We start from the raw sequence: 25,799 nt of genomic DNA, 5'->3' as shown, positions 1-25,799 counted from the left end.
TGGTCACGATGCGGCATGGTCAGTTTGTTCTGGATCTGGTTGTCTGTTTCTGAGGAGATTTTGGAATGAAGAACCAATATTTGGGGCAAAACCCCTTTGACGACCTTTAAATGGTCGGATTCGGATTCGGGCCCCCACCCTAACCACCCCTTAAACCCAAAATGTTTTTTTTTTTTTTTAAATATCGTGAACATACTTGGTACATACTGGGTGATGAAGGTTGTGGTCAAGTTTCATCAAAATTTAAAATTGTGCAGTTTCAGAGAAGAAGTTGCCAGTGTTTGTGGATTGACAGATGGACGACGTATCATCCCATAAGCTCTCCAGAACTACGTTCCAGGCGAGCTAAAAGTATACCTAATAATATATTTCTCACACCAAAATATTTTTTTAAAAAGAAGTAAATAATGGAGATCTGTTCAGAGTTCACCAGCCCATGCCAAATAAATAAATAGCATATCCTCCAGCACGCAACATTGCCGGGGAGCCATAGACATCGAGTGATGCCGCCGTGCAGCACATGGATAGGGAATTGGGAGGGGGCGGTTTCCAATAACTGATTTATTGTGTAATCTAAATAAATAAGTAAAATTGTAAAATAATTAATTTCCTAATCAATTGGCTCATAGCATATCTCAGCCACTACTGTTTCATCCGAATCTGTAAGTTTTTGAAAATTAAGTAATTAATCGAAAAATGAAAAATTAATTCATTGGGATACAAAACGTAAACTATTCAGCCTGGCAGAGGTATGCGCTCCACTGAGTGCCGCTCTCCTTTATTTTTTGGATTATCTTCTTCAGCTTTGTCTTTCAGTTTCCTCTCATCAATTGTTGAAGTTGTCTAATTTTACTTTCTCAGTTGTTTCTCTGTATCTCATCTCTGTTTCCATGGTGGTGTTTAATTTCGATTTGTGGAGCCTGGTCTATTCTTCTTGCAGTGTTGTTTTCTGTTACTTTTTTGTGAATGAGCAGTGCCACTGCAAAGCCCACAGTATCGATTTCTTTCAAGGGGGATGGTTATGCACAATTTTACCAAATGATCAGCTGGTTCTCCAAACAAGCATTTTAGTCTGTTTATTGTTTTCCATTCATCAAGAGTTGTGGTCTTTTTTCTGAATGGTGTCAATGTCATCATCCTCATCTCCTCCATCCTGCCATTCTCCCTCTTCCTGCTTATCATCATCTACCATTCCCTTCCCCTCTGTCTGTATAGGTGTCACCCAGTCCATGCCATTGGGCCTGTTCCACTCTTCCCCCTCCTCAGAGTGGGCCCGTATCCCCTCCCTCCATCACAATTTGTCTCCACCACTGGAGTCCCAGTGCTACACAGCATTCTGAAATCTGGCTTTGCTGCATACCCCCTCACAATTCCACTTCCCCCCCCCACCCCTCCCCAGGGTGGCCTGCATCCCCTCAGTCCGTCACAATTCGTCTCCACCACCGGAGTCCCAATGCTACACCACGTTCTGAGATACGGCTTCACTGCATCGCCGCTTCGAGTGCCACTGCGGCCAAGTCCCCACCATCCTTCTCTCCATCCCCCGGTGAGTCCTTAGCCCCCATGGCCTTCACCTTTGTTGTTACTTGTTGTCTGGTCCTAACTGTTATCAACTCTATTCAGTTCTTAGGTATTTATGGATTGTCGATGCAACCCTTTCTAATTTATGAAGTGAAACCAACACCGTCCTGGTTCACAATTTTCTTCTCAATTGGTCCAAAAACCTTTTACCTGGGCCACACATCCCCCACTCTTCATGCGAAGAATATGATTCACAGTGAAGGATGGTTTCTTTCTCATCTGCACTCCAACGTCTGTGTTTAAACTTCTTGTCTTGAGCTGTACTTTTGATTGATCTGACACAGGTAGCACCTTTCCAGTTTCTCACCTCCGTGCAGATCCCTATCTCACTGTGAAATGTTCTTCCATTCAATTAGAGGTGGTGTACTCATTGTTCTCTGCAACGCAAATAATTTACATCGAATCGCTCTGGGGTAAAGGTCAAGTTCAAATGGTGGTCTTAAAAAAATAAAGGTGTTTTTTGTCATCGCTCAATTTTGAGAATGTGGAATCACTAAGACCACTTGGCCTTCCAAGATATTCCAACATCATCACAGTGTACCTGCACTTAAGTTGTACACCTGGTATTTTATTTATGACCTTGACCAACATTTTTTGGATTGTAACCAAATTAATGAAAACACCTTTTTGATCAGAACTTCAATAATTTTCCTCTGATTTTAATAATGTTAAATTTCATGGGTAGATTGTAGATGGAAACACGTTTTCTTCATTTAGACTTTATCCATAAATGTTGAAGGTCAAGGTAATGTGGTGGTCAGAAAAAATATGGCCATCACTGTATCAAAAGAAAGTTGTGCTGCAGATATCTCGTTTAAATTGATGATGTGAAGATCACAATACGTGAAGATCAGTGCTCCACACCCACCGGGACCGTCATTGTTATCCTGGCAATGGAGAACTTCTCTGAACCATGTTTTTTTCCACTTAATGTTTGCCTGAAACAGTTGTTGATATCCGCAGGTGACGGTCAAGATGTGTGTAATGATGATGAAGAACCTGCTGGGAAAGAAAACATGCAGATCCAAGGTGCTGGTGATGTATGTGGTGAGCCAGGTGACAAGGTGAAGATCATGGTGGACGTGCCAAAGGTAATTGATGATTATGTTCTCGTGAAAATCATGATAACAGTTTGAATTTCAATGTTAACAGTTTCAAACTTGTCTCCCTCCTCTAAAAGCTGGTGGTGTCTTGTTACGTCTGTAACTGGTGGATGCTCCCCTCCCCCCCAATCACTTTCCTCACTTCAAATGTCACCACAGCTATCTCTGTTTGTGAGAATGCTGAATGCCTCATTTCTGTGTTTGCTTCCAAATTTTGCATCTCCAGCCCCTCACTCTCAGTACCCATCCTTCCCTGTCGTCCCCAACTACTTGTACTCTGTGCTTTTGCACCTAAGAAGGTGGAGAAGGTTGTTCAACCCTCAACTCTGGCCCTGCAATAGGACCAAATGGCATCAGGTCATCTATATATGACTAAAACTCTCATTCTTCCCACGCTTTCAAAGAAAAGCAGGAATATTTTGATTGTATTTTGAAAAATACTTCTAAAATATTTTGAAATTTTTTTTTTGAAAAAAAGGTCACGTTAAAGGGCCACCAAGTCAAATTTCATGCCCATCCTCTTTGTCATCCACCCTGCACCTAAGTGAATGAATCTTTTGGATTCTACTTTGCTTGAAGGAAAGTGTACATGTATGGGCAGTTTTTAAAACTAAAACAAATTATTTAACTTCAGTACAACATCATTAACCCTTTCCGCAAAAATACCAAAAATATTGAAAAAAATGAATTTTTGTAATAAGTTTCCTGTGAAATTGAAGTTTGACACATATTTGTTTTCTCTGCCTTTTTGTTATGGTAAAAGGCTTTACATGTTCCAATGAGTCCTGAAATACAGTCCATGTATCATTCTCTTGGTATTTTCACTTCCACTCCTTACTAATTGATATGGGAATATGCATTATATAGAGATCGTGTGTTAACGAGTTACTATAATACGCAGGCCCATAACTAATTAATGCTGAAACATTATTACGACTGCCAAAAGTCTCAATGTTTATATTTTAATCTAGTCTTCGTTATCACTGAGAAGTTCTTCATGGTCACTATCTTGGCTGGACTGTTCTTCCTCAATGTCATCATCACACTTTTCCATCTCTTCCGTAGTCTTCTCAACTAAGTCTATCAAGGTAGGGGGAAGAACTGGGCCGCAAGACCACACTGGCTCCAAAACACCCTCATCATTTCTTTCCCAACCTTGTTCAGGATCATATGGCTTTGGAGACCAGAAGATTGGAATATCTGCTCGCTTGTAGATAGCAAGGCGATGGTTCACTCGACCAATGTGTGGGATAAGGTTGTCTCGGCAAGGTGGCAACCGGGAGAGGTCAATCTTAGATTTGGTTGTCAGTTGCTCATCTTCCCCAACCATCTTCCTCAACATGATTCCACGTACAGTGTCAATAGATTTCTGTCTGGAGTAGCCATACATCAGACATGTGAATGCCTCAATATCATCAATCGTTTCTGGCTTTACAGACCATGCATCCCCAAGTTTTTCTGAAAGGAGATGAGTTGCAATTCATGAATGCAATTATATGAATTGCCGCACAAAAGTTAAAAGAAACTGTGATAGTCAGGGGATTTCATAGATAATGAAACAAATACCTGAAAGCTTCATGATAAATTGGATGACGTTGTAACTTCTTGAGGGGTCCGATCTTGCCCTTTCCCTCGAAGGAACTAGTTACGTCTTCCCCGGTGAACACGTACAGGCCCAGGACCATCTTACAGTTGTCGGCACCCATGGATTCTGCCATTTGACTTATGTTGACAATCTGACGATGTTTACCAGTTCCGATGTCAAGAATGATGTTAAGACCTGTTGTGTTAGCATAAAACAGGAGGATGACAAATATATCGGTGTCTGGTGTCCTGACTGCAGCTGACTTGTAACCCAGTTTGGCTGCATACTTCAGGTACAGCACAAGCCTTGTGTCCGTTTCCTCCTGATTTGACGTCAACTCAAGAATTCCTTGTGCTGTAACCTGAAATGATATATGGAATTTATCATACGTACTGATTTTAAGCAGTAGGGAAAGGGTTTACAATAAATTGACATATGGAATTCAATTACTTACCTCACCATCAGATAATTGTACCTGGTATGCCTTGCCATCCACTACCACCAGTGCTGTTCCACATTGCTCCATGTGAGATGCTGCTGCATTACTGCTTCACAACTTGAGTAGTTGTTCGCAGAGCTGTGTTTTATTGTGTTCATTTGCCAGGAATAGCTCGAAGTCACTTGGTTTTCTTGTTGCTGGCCCTTGTTTTAGATAACGCTGAGAACATCCTCGGCGTAACCTCTCCTGAGCCTTGATAGAATCAGCATGGTAAGAATCAGTGAAGAAGAAAAAATCTTTCTTGGCCACCATCTGATCTACCACTTGCAGACATATTTTTCCAAATGTAGGTGATATGTTTATCAGGGCATGAAAAAGTGCATTGCCATCTTGGATGTGTAGGGCACCTTTCGGATAACGAATATCCTCCTGACTGTCGTCTGTGAAGAAATGTAGAAGTGCAGCTTTGTTGGTCTTATTGAAGAAGCCATCAGCTGTACCAAGGCTACGAAGTACAGGGGTGAGTGAATATCTCATCAGCTCATCAAGGTCTACTGGCTCATCCAGGTTCTGTGATTTGACCAGCAGCATGAAGGCAAGGTCACTTTGCTCTCGGTATTGGACAATCTGCAATATAGGAAATAAGAACCACATTATTTAACTCATTGAACAATGTCAAAATGAAAATACATTCGACAGACGAAAATGAGAACTGAACATTATTTCCTCTCTTTTTGTGTTTTTAAAATATTACCTACCTTTCCATGTGAGGCACTGAGCTTGACTGTTTTCTTTGAAGCGTCCATTGTTTTCAACTTGCGCCTCTTGATATGTTCAAAGAATAGTTTCTCAGAAGAGCCGTTCACAAACCGTTCTTGGATGAATGCTTCCTTGGCCTCTTTGCCAGCTTTCGCAGCACGTAGTACATCAAATTCTACCTCAGAGGAAGCAGGAGCACCAGAGGCCAAGCTGTCGAGATGGTCTTTGTTGGACAATGAGAAAGGATCGGTGAAGTTACGAATAGCAGCAATGGTACGTTGTACTGCATCTTCAGACTTCTTGATTTCTGCTCTCTCTAACTCACGGTGCTTTCCAGTCTTTGGGCAGTCAGGGTCATCAATGAGGCAACACATCTCCAGCATCTTCTCAAAGTACTGAGCTCATGTTGATGTTGTGCGGCACCGTCGTTGGTAAGCTTCAAACTTAGAGAAGATACCAACGAATCCACCTGCAATATAATGGAAGCAGCGATATAAAAAGTGCATTGGACATCCACATTGAAACGAGACCATTTGGAAGGTCATATTTAGTATTTACAAAAACCCACCTGCAGACTTTGTGAACCTCATAAAGGTCTCCTCCATCGTCTTGTCCACTGTACTGAGGGACCCTGGGATTAGAGAACGTGCTACTGCAATGCCACCTTTCTTGAGCAACTCTTCATCCCCAGGATGAGACATTTCGATGTTCGTAAGTAAGACATCCAACCATACTAGGTGCCTGTAAAAAAAAAATAAGATAAGATGTATGTGGGCCTCATAACACATTTTGGCAGAGTCGAAAAAATGAATGTGGGTTTTGTACTTGCAACTTGACATTGATATTGAAAGAAATGTTTTACCTGGAGGAGTTTGGCCCATCATATGCAAAGAAGAGGTCCATTGCATATGCACCATTGCATTTGTGGAAGAGGTCGAAGTTGTTTTTATTCACGGCGTACAACAACATCAGGATAAGTCGAGTATGATCAATCACACTGAACCAGAAAGTGGCCGTTTTCCCCAGGTGGCCAGCACGGACCTTGTCTTCGTAAGCCTGGTACTTGTAGACTAGAATAGAGCTTTCGCATATGCCTTCCCTTTTAGCACACTCTTAAGACAGCCACTGGTTACAAGTCCAGCCTCAAGGAGGATTTCAGAGTAGCCTGAGCTCATGCATTTATGACCAGTCAACATGCCTATACAGTTCATCACAGTGTGGAAAGGCCCCTGGGTTACCACATGGTTCTTGTATTCTTCTGGAAACTTCCAAATGAGGGGGAGTGCTTTCATGCAACCTCCAAGGTCAAAAGTGCTAAGAACATACTTCTGGCCAACCTCCAGCGTAGCATCTTCCGAACGCTTCAACAACTCCCTGATTACGGAATATTCAGTGAATGGCTGATTGATAGGGTTGAAATAGTCAATGGTCGACTTTCGAGATGGTTTTTTGCCAGTAGCTGAGATGAAGCCACCAAATCCTGGGACGAGTTGTGTTTCTTTACTCCCAATGACCATTTGCATAAGTAACCACAAACAGTACTCTTGGATGCACTCTGAGTACAACTTATCGTTTTCGATGGGTGGACTGAACTTAGCCCCTGTTGGAAACTTGGGCCCAACTCGACCATAAATATGAAAAGGGGGCAATGTTGGTGGGGTTCCAACTTCAAAACAACGAGTCTTATTCCGCTGCTTGAGTGGGAGGGTTCTATCTTTGTCGGCAATGTCAGTGTTTGGTTTCACCTCCTGTATCATGATCTCTCCAGTGATGTTCACCACGTTTGAACCATGGACATTTGTGGTTATTTTGTTTAAGTTGTCCCACTCAACATGAAAAACTTCGTTGTCTTCATCAGTAGCAATCTGGCGAGTGAGAGAAGAGGAAACATCGCCGATTGCTTCCGCCAGTGCTGCCTCAACTTCCAAGCCAAAGTCATAGGACTCACAGTAACCCAATCTATGAAGTATATTGGTTAGCTGCTTGCTTCGATATAGGTGGCGTATGGTGCTGCAAAGGAGGATGTGTTTAGATAACTTCCACTCTCCGTTCATCACAGCATGGCAGATGTCCTGGAAAATAAACCAATGGAACTTATAGAGAAAATAATTTACATTTTCATGATAGAAAGCACTAAAACTGGATACAATTTGGAGGACTAGCGACATTGTCCCAAAGATGTTGAAAGCAAAGGTGGTTAAAACTCACCTGAGCTACTGAAAGCACCAGACGTCGGCTCTTTTCAGACTTTTCCACATCTGCTTCACCCAGGATAAGAGTCGACAGGAACTTCACCAGGTCTGTTGGGAGGTATTCTTCTGATGCCCTGGCATCCAGCTCATCAGCTGTAGGAGACCAAGGAAGTGGTGTTGACTCGATGAACATCCCCTGAACAACACTGCGCAAGTGCAAGGCAACATCCTCAAACTTGTCTTTGGAACCAAGCCTATATGCATCAGTAACTGCTTCCGCAACAGAGATGCTTGTGCTGTACACCAGGTTGTTGGTTATGCATCCCCTGTCCCCAGGAAACACTTTTGTGAAAGCAATGCACTCATTGATTTCGTGTCTTTGAAGTCGGGTCTTCAGCTTATCACTTCTGAAATCTGGATTTGGAAATCCACAGCGTTCAAGTTCTTGGACGTATAGGTGGCGGAGTGTTCCAAGTTGCACGACCTCCTTCTGCCCAATTACCCTCTCACGTATAAAATCCAGAACTACATTAAATGAGCTTTGATGAGCTTCAAGCTTTTCATCTTGCTTGTTTTCAATACTTCTGTTGGCTTGATCACGTAAATAATTCACATATCTCAGTTTGAATGAACCATGACAGGATTTATGGAAACAAGCCTCTCTTGCAAACAAATCTTCACCTGCCACCTTGCGATGTAAACTATTGTCTCCTATTTCTAGGGCCTGGGATTCAATACGAGTCCAAGCTGCTTCCTTTCCCTTGAAAGATGCAAACTGGACACAACGTTCAGTCCTTCCAGAAACTTTCGTCTCAAGCATTTCACAGAAAATACATTCTGGTGGAAAAATGTTCTTGGAAGAGGTTGATGGTTTATGGGGGGATCAAATTGTTGAGGGTTCATCGTCTGGTACGACACATTTCAAACGATCCTGATGTTTGGTAAAGGCTTGATAGCATCCCCGGTGATAGCCTGTCATTTCTGGGTCCACACCATCAAGAGTGTCTGGAATTAACCGACACACAGCTTCCATACGAGTGGGTGAATCATGAGACTGAAGGAGCCGTTTCTCACGAAGATTATGTAACATCTCAAGCTTTTCCTGGGGAGGACCCCTTATATTGTGTAGTGGTATAAATTCACCATGCTGTATGCCACTCACATCTAAAATACATACAGGAGGAGGCATCTGCAGTTCCTCTAAATTGCAACCATGATCAGTTCAGCGTTTCTTTGCCTTTGACATGATGAAGCCACCACCACCAGTTAACTACAACAAAGCGTGCACTACCACCACTGGAGCACTAATCCATAATAGGGGTTACCTGAAAAAAAGACAATTATCCACCACCAATAAACTACAGCTACAAGCAGGTATGCATGCCAGCAGATATTCAATACAACCACTAAAACATTCATCAAAATAACAGTTGTCTGCACGTCCTGTAACAAAAAAAGACAACACTGTCAGTTGACGAAATTTAACAACACCACTAAAGTGTTAAGGTAGTTACAATGGCCTCACCTGTAACAAAAAAGAATGTTAATAACCATAGCCATAAACTATAAATAAACAGTGAAATTAATCATTCGTATGCGAAGGGCGCACTCACACAGTAAACTCAATACAGAACTGCATTTTCTCAATATTTTCGGTATTTTTGTGGAAAGGGTTAATGATTTTGTACTGAAGTTAAATAATTTATTTTAGTTTTAAAAACTGCCCATACATGTACACTTTCCTTCAAGCAAAGTAGAATCCAAAAGATTCGTCCACTTCGGTGCAGGGTGGATGGCAAAGAGGATGGGTGTGAAATTTGACTTGGTGGCCCTTTAACGTGACATTTTGACCTCTGATGACGTCATCGATGCCCTAATTGAATAATTGACGGGTTCTTGTGATAGTGCAGGTCATACCCTTCCCAATGATACCTAATTTGTACCTGTAACTAATTTCTTTCTATGCGAAAAGATCCTTTATATTACCCCTACCCCTTACTTTTGCATCCCAAGAAATCCAAGATGGCGGACAAAAAATACGACTAATCGACCCACATGGGACTTTTTTGGAATGGGAACAAAGGAAATTCTGTTCCCACACACCTCAGGGATTGTAAAAATGCAGGTTAAAAAAATGTATCATGGGGGTGCATGGGACCCCTATCTTCCTCCTCAACTATTATACATCCTTTGGACCACTTAGACCCTTCAGAGTTGAGACATTTCCACCCATTAGACACAAGGAGACATGACCCCTTTGGACACACCACAAATCATTGATCGGCTTCTTTCAAAACACAGACTACACTGTTTCAGCAAGTCATGTACAATCTCCACCCTCGCGGGAGCTTGGTGCTCTCCCAGTCTGGTTCACTGAATTGGTTCACCAATCAAAAGGTAGAAGTCTATTGTTCATTTGGATTTTCCAAGTCTCGTGCTGTGCACGACATCTTTCTTCTTTGTGACTTTCGAAAATCGAAGATTTTTCAAGTATATTGTTTTGTTACATGCATTATTTGGTCTTTGTTTACTTGGCTGTTTGTCTGTCTGTCTATGTCAATTGCCTACAGGTCACAATTTCAAACCAATCTTCATGAAACTTCACCACCCTGGTAGAGTTCATCAAAAGCAAGAAACATTGTTTTTTAGCTCACAAGTTCAACATGGGCCACAGGTTAACAACTTTGTGAACTTTTTGAAATCCTCAATTTCCATCTGATTGACTTCAAATTTGAAGAGGATTTCCATATCAGGTCAGTGAACTGAACCATCAATTGTTTTTGAGGTCAACATCGACCAAAAGGTCAACAGAGGCCAAAGGTCAACAACTTTGATGCCATTTCTAAAATCCTCAATTTTCATTCGAGTGACTTGTAATTTGAAAAGGATTTCCACATCAGATCACTGAACTCAACCAGGCAATTGTTTTTGAGGTCAACATAGACCAAACGGTATGGTTCACACTTCCATTTCTTGAGTGGCGGTGGTGTTCTCTGCCAAATTCCTCAAAGATAAGTTTCCCGGTGGTTTTATTAATTTTTTTTGTCCTGTTTTTTTTTTTTGCTGTTATTGTGTTGTCTCCGTGTTTACTGTGTGGTTGGAGTTCGGTTTTGTTTTAAAACTTGTTCTCTTTGGTGAGTATTTGTCGTTCTTTTCATGTCGGGTTTCCTTGCACAGTTGATCCCTTCCCTTTCCTTTGTGTGCACGATCATGTCATTCTATTCTCTACTCACGACCCTCAAGTGTTTTTTCATCAAAATTCCTCGACTCTTTCAATACCCTCTACCTACCTTGAGAAGTCTTAGAACCAAAGGTCACGTGGTACCAACACCAATCTGGAGTGTTCACAGAAGGTAAAGGAGAACAGTAGCTCGTGGCACGGTGTTGATCACTTCTCCTACCAGGGATACACGAACATGGGAATGACTTGTGTTGTACAGGATGGAGCTCTCCAGTTTGAGCTTTTTCAGGTTCGTCATTTACAATTGTAATTGTGGGACGTGCTGTGCTGGAGGTGTCACATTAGCCACGGTCGGTGTGATTGTGTCAGTGAGATGATCTTCCAGCTCCACAACGGTGGGTAGTGCCGGCTCTGCGTTAGCTACAACTATCATGTGGACTTGTGGTGGTAAACATTGCAAGAAGAACTCGCAAGGAAACGACTGATCGAAGATGGCATAGCGGTCACAGAGATGCTGCTGAATGTGATGCAGTGGTTGTTTGGGTCTTAGATCTCTTAAATGTTAAGATGTTAGAAGTTGATGACAGCAGTGGTGCTCACAGGTGGTTGTGCGATTCCTGACGGCGGTGTTCAAAGTCGTGTTTGGATCGTTTGTTGGAGGTTGTACTAAAATATCGTTCACTTCCATCACACGCTCTGGTGAAAAGCATCCGACGATGTATTTGAACCGTGTGGTCTCGGTGGTGATGTTCTTCATGTCGAATTGCGCTTCAACTTGTGTAAACCACAGCTGCGATCCTTCAGAACAAAATGGCGGAAGTTTGAACAAAACCGCTGCTGCAGACGAAGTTGCTTGAGTGACCAAGAGAGACATGGCTGCTTGGCTGTTCCCGGCGAATGGTTGGTCCTTTGTAGCTCCCTGTCCGTCCATTTGTATCACATTGGGGGTTATCGATTTCATGCGGAAGGAAAAGATGTCTGAGGCATTTGGAATCCGTGTCAATCCTGAACAACCCCCTTGTCACGTACCGTTTCACCGGACAACAACCCGAGATCAACCCGAGATCAACCCGAGATCAACCCGAGAACAACCAGAGATCAAGCCAAGTCAACCCGAGATCAACCAGAGAACAACCCGAGATCAACCCGAGATCAACCCGAGATCAACCCAAGAACAACCCGAGATCAACCCCAGATCAACCCGAGATCAACCCGAGATCAACCCAAGAACAACCCGAGATCAACCCCAGATCAACCCGAGATCAACCACTTTTACATTTTCTGACGTGAAAGGAAAAACTGTGGTGAATGTTTGAAGTGCCTGCAACTCGAAAAAAAAACTTTAGTGTTGTTTGTTGTTGATGTTGGTCTTGGTTATTTCAACCGAACTAGAAAAATAAAAAACACACTTCCGGCGCTGCCCCGATGGCGACCAAGCTGGAGTTTCAACTGTTTTTGGACTGGAAGGATTATGTCTCTTCACGTTTCATGCCCCATTGTGTCGCCGCCATGTTGGTAAGCCCAGTGGCAGCACACGCCGCCATGTTGGTAAGCCCAGTGAATGATTCACCGCGACCCGCTTTCCGTTATGTTTGTGTGAGAAAGTGTTCAAATCGGCGTTCACTTTCAACACAAAATTAACATTCAATATCCAACATCTCCCTGGAATTTGTTACGTGAATCGAAATATATTCTGTTCCTCGTGGGCGTCCCAAGATGGCGCTTGGTGGCGACAAATCCGTCCCACCCATAATCTTTCCAGTCTCGTGTCCAATTCAATGAAATGATGCCGTCACAATTAAATAAATAAATTCCAGAGAAACTTTTATCTTCACTTTCAAAACAGATTTTTTAAACACAATCGGGATGGGATTTATAAACGTGTGGTTTGTAATTTTAATATTTTATAATTACAGGAGATATGCAACATCCAATTTGTGTGTTTTATCCGTTATAATGTGATACAATGCGGGGACGCGTTCACGGTGGGGAGTTGTCTGTGACGTAACGTTCTGTGACGTCATAAACACGACAATACAACCGGATGATGTTCTCTGGAAACGTGTTCGTCCGTTCATTGTGACACGAACTCCGGTGCTGTTCACAACGAGCGATCATGTCGCGATTTTTCAAGAGGATTAAGAGAGTTTTTTGTCCTTGTGTGAAGGAACAAAGGTAATCATTGAATAATGAGTGTGTTTTGTAATGTTCTGTTGGTTCGTTAGTGAAGTTTGATGTAAATGTGGAATCGTTTCCTTGTTTAACGTAATGTGTGTACAAGGATGTCCATGAGATGGAGATCAATGGAGAAGGATGGAGTGTGTTAACTCGTTTCACATCGTGTTATAACTGGGTTCACATCGTGTGTTAACTAGGTTAACATCGTGTGTTAACGAGGTTTACATCGTGTGCTGCCTTTTTGGCTGCTGGTTGCATCATTGGTTAGGAGCACGGCTAATCGATGATGCAGTGCCCCTTTGACCAGTTTCCTGGTGCTCATTTCGTTAATCTCAGAAGGATGACAGGCTGAGTCAACCCTGTGATGTTAATTCAGTGAAGAACGGGTCTCGAACTCAGGACCCTCGGATTCCAAGCCACCACCATAACCGCTAAGCCAACACCAGGTTATGATAACTAGGTTGATGAGGCAGTGATCGGTGAACAGACAGACCCTACACGTGGTAACAAACAAGGAATGATGAATAATGGGTGTGAAGAGGTTTGTAACATGAGGATCGTGTCCTGAGACGAGGTCGGAGTCCTGTAAACCAGGTTATAAAAGGATTATCTCTGTGATTTAATCGTTTAAACATTTAATGTTTTTTTTTCTTGTTCACCATTCACAGGTCATCTGTTCCTGACGTGACGAAACCACCAAAGGTGAAACGGACGAGAAAATGGTGGCAGTTGGGACGAAGGAATCGGAGAGAGGAGGATCTTTCAAAGGGAAGAAACCATGGTGGATCTTCAAATGTCGATCCTGCTTCTCCGAACCAAACACAAGATACACCTGGATCAACACCGCAAGGTGTTCGGGAGGGAGAAGCAACCACGCCCACCCCAACGCAACAGACCACGCCCACCCCTACACAACATTCCACGCCCACCCCTACACAACAGACCACGCCCACCCCTACACAACAGACCACGCCCACCCCTACACAACAGACCACGCCCCCCAACACGTCATCGCCGTGTCCACCTCCTCCTCCATCTCCAGCATCGCTTGATTACCTCCGACCATCTTCATCCAAAAGTACAAACACCCTTTCTCTCCCTCTCTCCATGTAAAACTGTGTTGATAATTACTTTTTCACTCGAGTCGTGAATCTCCTGAATATTTCCTCAATTTACTGGATGTCGAGACGTGAATCATTACTTGTTTCATCGTGGAATCGCTTCACTCCAAAACATGACAGAACATTTATTTTTGTGACAAAAGTACCAAACTTGGTATCCGACTTCCTGTGACCATACCGAACGATTTTACAAGGGGAGCCCGAGTCGGCCCCTCATGACTCGGCTTCGGCAGCCATTTTCCAAGATGGCCGCCATTGTGGGGTCGGGGAGGACAAGCATCTCCACATAAAAGGAGTATATATTGATGAAACGGCGATTTTAACGTCTGTTTAAACGTTTCTCGTGATATACAATGAAATTTCACTATAACACATTTCACCAAATTGCATTTTGTTCAAAATGGCTTTAAAATGGCGAGAAACTTAATATAGGGGGGAACGGCAACAACAACGTCTATATTGTCTGTACTGTAATTTTTTTGAAATTAATTTTCCCATAAACTTCCCCATATTGACCTTTGTAGAATCCTGAACTTCTTGGAAAAAAAAAATCTGAAATTACGATTTTATAGCAGATTTTGTTCGTCGTTGCCATGGCAACCGAACCCCAGATTTCACAAAAAGTACTTCTCGCAGGTTTAACGGTGACGGACGTCACAAAATTATTGACACAACATGTTTTTTACATTATGCATTTTTCAGATAATGTCAAAGTATTCTGTCTTGTTGAATAAATTTAAAATGAAATGCAAAGAGCTTTGGTATCGGTGATCGAGAGGGTTTGATTGGATGTCGCCATTCATCAGTGTGTGACTTCGTCTCCCTCACACATGGCATGGACACTTGTACAAGGCGCTGCATGGCAAATCGGACTTCATGTGTTTACAAGTCCTGCCCGGCTTCTTGCAGCCACATTTTACAAGTTCTTGGTAACCAGTCGACAGTTGCGGTGGTGTAATCCACACCGGGTACCATCGAATCCCATCTTTGCGCCACCCGAATTCTGCTGGCGAAGGAAGTAATGGCGTAGTCTCGCTGCCTGTCCATATTCCAGTCTGATCGACTGCCCACTTCAGATGCTGATCCAAGGCATCCTGGAATCTGCAGTCAAGGTTTCGGATTAGAACATGTGCTTCAACCAAAATTCAGGGTTCGATAAACAGAATTTTAATTGAGGATTCGTTTCCGGTTCTACAGTAAACCTCTCAAACCCTGAAAAATATTGGAGCTCACCTGTGTGGGCGGAAGTTGATCCAATGAGGATTTATCGTGATGACGGAAGAGATCTTTTCTGCAGGGGTTGACCGACGATAAGGTGCTGGATCGATCGTACAGCTTGACTATGTATTGCTCAATAAGTTTGAAAGGAGCTTCATTTGTGTGAAGATTACAGAACGGGTGATCGGAGATGAACATGAACGCATCATTCACGTCCTCAAAGTCCATCCATACCTTGTACTCCGTCTTCTTACCAATGCCCACGAAGGCAGACGTGGTGTCACAACCGGTCAAGCTGTGGAATATTGGTAGACGCCGGGACGCACGATACACAAGGTCCGAACAAATGTCGTTGACTTTCTAGTACGTGAAGTTCTTTCCCATTCCGAAGGGCGACCCACAGAACCAGATCCGGACAGCGACTCAGAAGCTTGTGGAATTGTCCAATCAGGATGCCGACGACATCACTATCGACTGTGCGTACTTGTATCTGCGTAAACCCATGGTCCAGAGAATCGATCTGATGAACTAACATCCGACTGTCAGCCTCTTCATGAGAACAATCAGACATGGGATCACCTCCAATGGATATCACGTTGACACCTGGAAAACAAGAAATATCGAGGAAACATATAATGTTGACGATGTAATTGAGTAGAAAGTTGTTGTACATTGGACTTATGCCACTTGGCACGGTTGGTAACAAAGCATTCTGCAGTTCTGCTGTTCCTGTACTGGACATCAACGGGGAACGCGTTGAGCCGGCGAAATTGTTCAACGTTTTGGAGATATTGGGAGTACGGCTCCACGTGAAATTTGGAATCTAAGGGACACCTTAGATCGTCGGCTGTCTCCCTCTGGCATACCATGCATATATGGCCCAGGTGATCGGCCACGGAGTTTGCGATAAACACGCTCCCGCTGAAGGGACCTGAATTTATAGCTACACAAAAATAAATTCTATGAATAACAAACATTTTAACAAGCTGAGATCATTCCACAAAAATAGGACAATTGCTACTTGTGAATTTGAGCCAGGTAATCGGTAACTGGAACCATACAAGACATAAAATTATTGTTTTGACTGTTCAGCTTTGGTATGACATCTTGGGGCATAAAAATCATTATCTTCTTCTTCTTCTTCTTCTTCCTCTTTCGGCTTGCTCCCGTTAGGGGTCGCCACAGCGGATCAACTGTCTCCATTTCGCTCTGTCCTCCACATCTTCTATTGACACTCCAACCACCCGCATGTCCGCCCTCACCGTATCCATGAACCTCTTCTTTGGCCTTCCTCTTCTCCTCCTGCCTGGCAGCTCCATCTTCAACATCCTTCTCCCGATATACTCCGCTTCCCTCCTGTGCACATGTCCAAACCATCTCAATCTCGCCTCTCTCACTTTGTCCCAAACCGTCCTACATGCGCTGTCCCTCTGATATACTCATTTCTTATCCTATCCATCCTCGTCACTCCCAACGAGAATCGCAGCATCTTTAACTCTGCCACCTCCAGCTCCGCTTCCTGTCTTTTTGTTAGTGCCACCGCCTCCAAACCATACAACATAGCTGGTCTCACTACCGTCTTATATACCCTCACAACTTCTGCTGTCGTTGCCCAATCATCCCATCCATCTTTACCACCATCCAACGCCTGTCTCACCTCCTCCCTAAATTTCACGCAACAGTCTTCCTCCTTCAGCTTCCACCATCTGGTCCTTGGTTCAGCCCTCACTCTCTTCCTCAACCTCACCTCCAAAGTCATCCTACAGACCACCAATCGATGCTGTAGAGCTACACTCTCCCCTGCCACCACCTTACAGTCACTTATCTCTTTCAGGTTGCATCTCCTGCTTAAGATGTAATCCACCTGTGTGCACTTTCCTCCACTCTTGTATATCACCCTGTGTTCCTCATTCTTCTTGAAATACGTATTTACCACCGCCATTTCCATTCTTTTTGCAAACTCTACCACCATTTGCCCTTCCACATTTCTCTTGTTGAGACCATACCTCCCCATCACCTCCTCATCCTCTTTAATCCCTTCCCCAACATGCCCATTGAAATCATTGAAATCATTGAAAATTGAAATGAAAAACTCCAATCACCACTCTTTCATCCTTGGATACACTCTCCACCACTTCATCTAACTCACTCCAGAAATCTTCTTTATACTCCATCTCACACCCCATATGTGGGGCATATGCACTGATGACATTCATCATCACCCCTTCAATTTCCAACTTCACACTCATCACTCGGTCAGACACTCTCCTCACCTCCAACACCCTCTTGACATAATCTTCCTTCAGGATTACTCCGACACCATTTCTCCTCCCATCCACACCATGGTAGAACAGTTTGAAACCACCTCCAATGCTCCTAGCCTTACTCCCCATCCACTTGGTCTCTTGTACACACAGTATGTCCACCTTTCTTCTCTCCATCATATCAGCCAACTCTCGCCCTTTGCCAGTCATCGTCCCAACATTCAGAGTTCCAACTCTCACCTCCACACTTCTACCCTTCAACCTCTCCCACTGCCTCCGGACTCGCCTTCCCCGTCTCCTTCACCTCCTTCGCCCAGCAGTAGCACAATTTCCACTGGTACCCTGCTGACCAACGGTACCGGTGGCGGTCGTTGGTAACCCGGGTCTCGACCGATCCGGTATGGAAATTCGTTTTGTTTTACGCATAATGATTTGGCATAGGTTTTTACGCCGGATGACCTTCCTGACGCAACCCTGGTCGCCTCTTACGACACACAGGGATATGGTACACCTATTCTAACCGGGGTATACACCGGCCCAGTACACTGGTACTCATTTCGCCGACTTCAGGAGGATGGCAGGCTGAGTCAACCCCCTGGTGTTTTCGACTTGGTGTGTATATATATATATATATATATATATATATATATATATATATATATATATATATATATATATATATATATATATATATATATATATACATATATATATATATATATATATATATCCATATATTAATTCAGTGTCCCAAAGGGGCTTGAACTCAGGACCTTTTGGGTCCCAAGCCACTGCCCTAACCACTGCGCCAACACCAGGCCATATTATTATGTAGGTATGTAATTAGTAAAACGTAAAAACTGCTGAGTCAATTGAACGACAGCCAGGCGAATCTTTATCAGGATAGTCGGAGTGGTCCAGAATTCTTGAAAAAGGTACTCATGGCCCCTAAAATTGCACATTGGATCACAAATAGTACCTCTGAATTTGAGAATTTCTGCCCCATCGCCATTTTGACTCTGCAATTTGCAATTTGCATAAATCAAATGGACAGTAGGTATGGCGGAGTCGGCACTGTCTGTTCAAGTTGCAACCATTTTTACTTTTTTCCTCTTTCTCTATGATGCCTCACCTGATTGAGTTGTAAACTTCACCAACATAGATGTTAACATTGTGCCAAATGAAGTTGAAAAACGCCTGTTCAAAACAGCTCAGTAATTTTTTGAAATTTTCTTCTGCCTTCACGCAGAGGGAAATTGTGAAATTTAAACATGATGCTTGTGAAACAGTCTTTCAATGAAGCATTTTTGAACAGAAGGCCTTTTGTGACTTAATTTGGCACAGGGTTAAAATCTACATCAGCAAAGTTTACAAGTCAATAAAGCATCAGAGAGAAATTTTACAAAAGTAAAACGGTAGCAACTTGATTTCGAACAGACGGACAGTAGATAGGCCCACGTAATTTTCATGGCATGAAATTGGTCAGAAACCCAGACTAAATTTGCGTGATAAGGTAGTCGAAACAAACGCGATTCTCAGAAAATACTTCATGACGAGTGTTCTCCGCAACAAGCCTAAAATTCATGGCCAAGGGTGTGGGGAGACCGACTGATGATGGATGGCACGGTGGGCTGCAGCAGTCGGTGATAAAAGCAACACAATACCTGTCAGGATGGAAGGAGTGACCAGATTATTCCAAATCCATCAAAATGAATGTTTATTAATTCGCGAAATCTGATAACTGTCACGATACAGTCATGTAAGTCACCTATTCTGAGCAAAAATGATCGAGAAAACTTTAAATTTCCAACTTACCCACACGTAACTTACCCACAGAAAAACCAATTTTCTCGAATTGGTTGATAGTAGTTTGATTGATGACAAATCCCGGAAGTTCATCTCCACCACAACTACCAACAATCTACGAGGTGTTTGTTGTTCTTTCCGTCTCCTCCGGTATCACAGGGGAAGGTTTGTTGCTCCTGTGGGGTTTGTTTCTCCAATTCAAGACCCCAATTTGTGTGTTTTACCACAGAGTTTCTTACACCCCGAGGAGAACTAAACCTCCATCTCGAAAAAGAAAATATAATTCTTCCGTCTCTCTCAACACTCCCAATATCTGGACTGTATCAATGTCTGAGCTTTATCTCGGAGCCGACAGGGACTTTGGGAATTAAATTTTACATCAACAATGGGAATACAATATATGCCGGGGTGACATGGGAGTTTTTTGACCTTGACCTATTTTTAAGTTCGTATTTTTAAGTATTTAGGAGAACTAAACCTCCATCTCGAAAAAGAAAATATAATTCTTCCGTCTCTCTCAACACTCCCAATCTCTGGACTGTATCAATGTCTGAGCTTTATCTCGGAGCCGACAGGGACTTTGGGAATTCAATTTTACATCAACAATGGGAATACAATGTATGCCGGGGTGACATGGGAGTTTTTTGACCTTGACCTATTTTTAAGTTCGTGACACAATTATGAACATTCAAACATGTTTCACAAAACCTCGATTTGGGTTTGTCAGTTCAGAACGAAATTGCCATCCCCAGATCGCCTCGACTCCACAAGGAGTCACATTTACATTTAATTTACATCGTGTCGCTCCGGGTTAAAGGTCAAGTTCACATGGTGGTCTTAAAAAATTAACTTGTTTTTGTCATCGCTCAATTTTGAGAATACGGCATCACTAAGACCACTTGGCCTTCCAAGATATTATTACATCATCACAGTGTACCTGCACCGAAGTTGTACACCTGGTATTTGATTTGTGTCCTTGACCTACTTTTTTTGCATTGTGACCTAATTAATGAAAAACACCTTTTTGATCAGAACTTGAATAATTTTCCTCCAATTTTAATAATGTTAAGTTTCATGTGTGGATTGTCGATGGAGACACGTTTTATTCTTTTACACTCCATCCATAAATGTTGAAGGTCAAGGTCATGCGGTGGTCACAAAAAGATATGGCCATCACTGGATCAAGGGAAAGTTGTGCTGCAGATATCAAGTTTAAATTGATGATGGGTTCGACCACAACACGTGAAGATCAGTGTTCCACACCCACCGGGACCGTCATTGTTATCCTGGCAATGGAAAACTTCTGTGAACCATTTTTTTCCACTTCATGTTTGCCTGAAACAGTTGTTGATATCCGCAGGTGACGGTCAAGATGTGTGTAATGATAACGAAGAACCTGCTGGGAAAGAAAACATGCAGATCCCAGGTGCCTGTGATGTATGTGATGAGCCAGGTGACAAGGTCAAGATCAGGGTGGACGTGCCAAAGGTAATTGATGATTATGTTTTTGTGAAAATCAAGACAACAGTTTCAATTTCAAAGTTAACAGTTTCAAACTTGTCTCCCTCCTCTAAAAGCTGGTGGTGCCTTGTTACGTCTGTATCTGGTGGATGCTCCCCCCCCCTCCACCCCCCAATTCCTTTTCTCACTTCAAATGTCACCACAGCTATCTCTGCTTGTGAGAAGGCTGAATGCCTCAATTCTGTGTTTGCTTCCAAATTTTGCATCTCCAGCCCCTCACACTCGGTACCCATCCTTCCCTATCGTCCCTAACTGCTTGTACTCTGTGTCTCTTGCACCTGAGAAGGTGGAGAAGGTTGATCAACCCTCGACTCTGGCTCTGCAATGGGACCCAATGGCATCATCTCATGTGTCCTAAAATCCTGCTCTGCTGCTCTTCCCCCATCCTCCATCTGCCATTTTCACCATATCATTTACTCTGGGTAATCTTTAATCTGCTTCGAAATCCACCAACAACACTGCATTACATAAAAAGGTGGAAAACTGATCCCTTTAACTGCAGACTTCTCATCTTACTTCTAATCACCATCAAGGTCATGGAATCCACAATCTCAGTTGATATGAAATACTTTCTTTTCTCCAACAACCTCATCATCACAAATTTGTTGCAGATGAGGTCACTTCACCTTGGACTTGCTGTTTTTATTCATCCAACAATGGACAGAGACCCTCAATGTCAGACGTGAGATCAGGGCCGTCTCTCTGGACAAATCTTGTGCTTTTAGTACAGTCTGGCATCCTGCCTTACTTTCCAAACTATCTTCCTCTGGCATCCAAGGCCAACTCCACACATGGCTTACTGACTTCCTCTGCTCTCGTAGCCAAGTTGTGGCTCTTCCCGGAATCCTTTCATCTCCTCTCCCTGTCAAGACTGGAGTGCCCCAAGGCAGTGTTCAGGGTCCAGTCCTATTCCTGATCTTCAGTAATGATCTATCTGACTCTTGAAAATGTTCTTTATTTGTTTTCTGTTGACTCCACCCTCTGCCGTGACATCCTTCATCCTTCATACAGGCAAGCTGCAACCTCTTCAATCTCTTCAGACCATGAGAAAATCACAAGCTGGCCAAACACTTGACTCTGGCTGGACTTGTGTGGTCCAGTGTTTGGCCAATACTCTGGATGTGCTGGCCTACTTTATTGGAATATTTCTAAAAATCCTGACAATTCTCACACTCTCTCCATCTCTTTCAGAAAGGAGTCTGGCAATCCAACCCCCTCCCCTTATCTACTTTCTTAACAATCATCTTGAAGAAGTTTGGTCATTCAAACTCCTGGGTCTCACTATCAGCCATGATCTTTCTTGGGCAAACCACATTTCAAAGTTGCGGTGCAAAGCGAGCTGCCGACTCGGCATCCTCTGTCGTCGAAAGTCCTTCCTTCCACAGCTTAATGGAGTAATGCTCTCTCCTCTGGCTGGCTCCCCTGCCACAGACCTTGCTCACCTTGACACAGGAGATCCCAAGGCCTTCAAGGTTATTGGAATCTCCCACGATGAAGCAGAGTGTCACGGTCTATCACCACGCCATCACACACAGGTCATTGCTCTCTCTCTCTCTCTCTCTCTCTCTCTCTCTCTCTCTCTCTCTCTCTCTCTCTCTCTCTCTCTCTCTCTCTCTTCTACCGGGTCCTCTCTGGTCTTGCACCCTCTGCTCCTTCCGTGCTTTGTCCCTCGAGGATTCTGCAGGGCAAACACGGTCCATTAAACCACCAACCCCATTCTGATTAAATTACCCACATTCCAGGATCACTGCTCACCACCACTCGTTTGTGCCTCTTTTCTCCCACCTCAAGAACCAACTTCCACATTATCTTAAATCTACCCACCACGTCTTCAGGACAGCTGTTCACCACCATCTCAGATCATCCCCAATCCAAAACCATGATCTTTTCTTCCCTCTCGAACACACCCGAATCCTTCATTCTTAGAAATTTCCTCAATCCTAAATCCTTCGTCCTCTCATATGTTCCTTTTGTCCTTTTGTATCCTGATCCGTTCAGTGTACTCATTCTACTCTTGTACGAGCCTTGATTATGTATTCACAAAAATGAGTTATCTTTGGTGACAGCCATACAACATGTAGAATGTGTTGGGAATAGACAAGAAAACAGTTGTCAGAGGAAGGACAATGAAATTTGTGCTTGTGTTGGGAATGAGGACAATAAATGTATAATGTCACTCCACTCAACCTTCTTTCTATCCTCCCTCTCTCTGCATTGCAGCATCAATCCATGAAAGATGACATCTTCCGTTATCCCGTCGGTTTCATTGGCCTGAAAAATCCATTCCTGTTGTGCTACTTGAATTGTGTGGTCCAGTGTTTGGCCAATACTCCGGATGTGCTGGCCTACTTTATCGGTAAGTTCATCACCAAGCAGGGTCTTGCCCTTGTTTCTCTTCACAACAATGTGGAGTTTGAAATGTATTTGAGTGGAGATTGGTGTTTTTCATCAGTGATCCCAGTGACACAGCAAACCCAGCACAACAGCAAGGTCTGAACAAGATCAGGAAACCTTGTTGTCTGCTCTTCCGTTCACTGTCCTCTTTTGTTATTCCTCCGGCAGGAATGAACTTTGACAGTGATGACTTTGGAAACCTAACAAAGTTCTTCAGTCAACTCCTCACGGCCATTTGGAACAAGGACAAGTTCTCTGTTGATGGGAAAGTCCTGAAATTGTTCACCAACAAGAAAAAGACAGACTACTTTGTTAATCCAGTGTACTTTATGGTGAGCTCGGAATCCTTTTGTTTTTTCATTCACTTTCACCGACAAGTAATCTTATTACCTTCACCAAAGTGGAGGGGATTGCATTTGGTTCCATGTGTTTGTTTCTTTGAAACTTTGCAAAAAAATTTTTGCCAAGTATGTTGATCTGCAGCGTTTGTCTGTTTGTCTGTCTCTCTGTGTCTCCCACGATTTTTGGCCACAGTTTTCAGGCAATCATTCTGAATTTTTTTGTGTATAAGTGACTGACCTAAAAGAGCAATGCACAATTTTAATGAAGATCTGAATCCTAATATGGATCCGGATACGAGAATTTTTCAAGTGATTCTTCACCATTGAGAGATAGGGCCAAAAACTATATGTAGCATGAATGATATCTCAAGAAGTTATGGACGGATTCGTTCAAAACTTGGTGGACACATTGGGTGTGTGACAAGGATGAAGAGTCTTGATTTTAGTTCAGGTCGGGATCCAGATCTGGGCTATCAGTGGGATACGAAACGTGAACTCTTTAGCCTGGCGGAGGTCTGCGCTCTGTGGAGTGCCATTTAATTTTGCCAAGTGTCGCTCTGTGAGTGATTTTTCATTTGTTCGTTTGTCTGTTTCTCTGCACAGAATGTGCTAACGTTGGCCACCATCACCACCTCGTGGTAGCCAGTCGGACACATTCTCTTTTTTTTCAACCAAGTGCAACGAGAAAGTGTGTGCAATTATAATGTGAGTACGTCTATAAAGTATGTACAATTGGAATGTGAGAACGTCCACAGAATACGTACCATAAAACCACACGGAACAAGTCTGGACGAGGGTTTGCAATCTTTCCTTGTTCTCGATATTCATTGTGATTCGATTAAAAGTTCCAAATTTATAACAGTCATACAGATTAATGTACAAAACATGGCATTGATTAAAATATTACTTATTCCATCAACAATTATAAGCTCCACCTGTTCAACAGCTTGTGTCCATTCAATCCCTTGTTCATAACAGGAGGCGATGTGCAAGGTGGCCCCTGACTTCAATGATGGGGAGCAACATGATGCCCAAGAATGTCTGATGGTCATTCTTGATAAACTCCATGAAGAACTGAACCAGGTTCCTCCGTGCCACTGCAATATCGACTTGCTCCATCTTCCTGACAGTGTAACTATGAATTTCCACCCTTCATCAATTACATCATGGGAACCGTTGTGTCTGTCTGTGGGTTCATCTTATTCCCGTTTCTGGTGGCCACTGTGCTTGAAAAGCTGAGCACGCATTCAAAGCTAAATATTCAACCAGAAAAAGAGCATGATGACAAACTAGATACATTTTAAACATATAAACACAACATGGAATTGGTTTGTTGAACATTGCGTGAAGATATGACCCTCGGTTTATCACCAAGTTGAACAAACCATGTCTGCATTCTTTATAACAGTGGCCGATATGAAAAAAGTCTTTGAAAAAAGCTTGCGGTGCAAAGTCGTCATTTAATGAGAGAAACGCCTCCATTTGGCATTGTCACCTGAAAAGAACGTTGAATAATAAACTTCAAAGGTTCAAAATAACCTCAAATTTAATTATCGGTGGACTCGATGATGTAATTCGTTCCACTTGGAGCGTCCGCTCTGAGTCGAGGTGGTCGGTGTTTCAACCCCGGCTAAATATTTCGCAAAATCAAAGGCTTCAAAAATGGTGTGTGGTGCTTCCTTGCTTGATGTCAAACATTTACAAAGGATAGAGCACATACCGGACCTACTGTCATATGTTATGCTTGTTGTTGGCTTAATGGTTCGGGTGGTGGGGTTTGGATCCTGAGGTCCTGAGTTCAAATCCTATTCAGCTGTTCAATTAATACCAGGTGGTGTTAACTCGACCTGTCATCCTTCCGAGGTCAGCAAAATGAGTGCCAGCATGCTGGTATACTGTGTCGGAGTGGCGACCCGTCCAGGATTGTGCCCAATAGCCAAGGAGATTGCTAAAGCAGCACCAATGCTCTGCACAGAGTATGGTCCCAATCTCCTCCTCTCCTCTCCTCATATGTTGGCAACCATTGTACAGGCTGGATTTGCTGAATGATCTCTTTCTGTGTTGAAGTTATTTGGCCTTGGAAGGGAAATTATTTTTGATAAGTTGCAAACCATAG

The 25,799-nt window shown here is 43.1% G+C and overlaps 1 protein-coding gene and 1 pseudogene across 1 annotated transcript in view; both read right to left on the bottom strand.

Annotated features, from left to right (window-relative positions):
* Nucleotides 1–25,799, bottom strand: part of LOC147019214 (ubiquitin carboxyl-terminal hydrolase 2-like) — a 359,775-nt gene that overhangs the window by 104,911 nt on the left and 229,065 nt on the right. The window lies entirely within an intron of this gene.
* Nucleotides 3,180–11,771, bottom strand: LOC147019217 (uncharacterized; annotated as a pseudogene).

This window comes from Eptatretus burgeri, chromosome 10 (assembly GCF_056783735.1).
Source record: "Eptatretus burgeri isolate ZD-2024b chromosome 10, Ebu_testis_v1, whole genome shotgun sequence".
Taxonomy (NCBI): domain Eukaryota; kingdom Metazoa; phylum Chordata; class Myxini; order Myxiniformes; family Myxinidae; genus Eptatretus; species Eptatretus burgeri.
The sequence above is the reverse complement of the archived record's forward strand: the minus strand, read 5'-3'. Positions and strand labels throughout refer to the sequence as shown.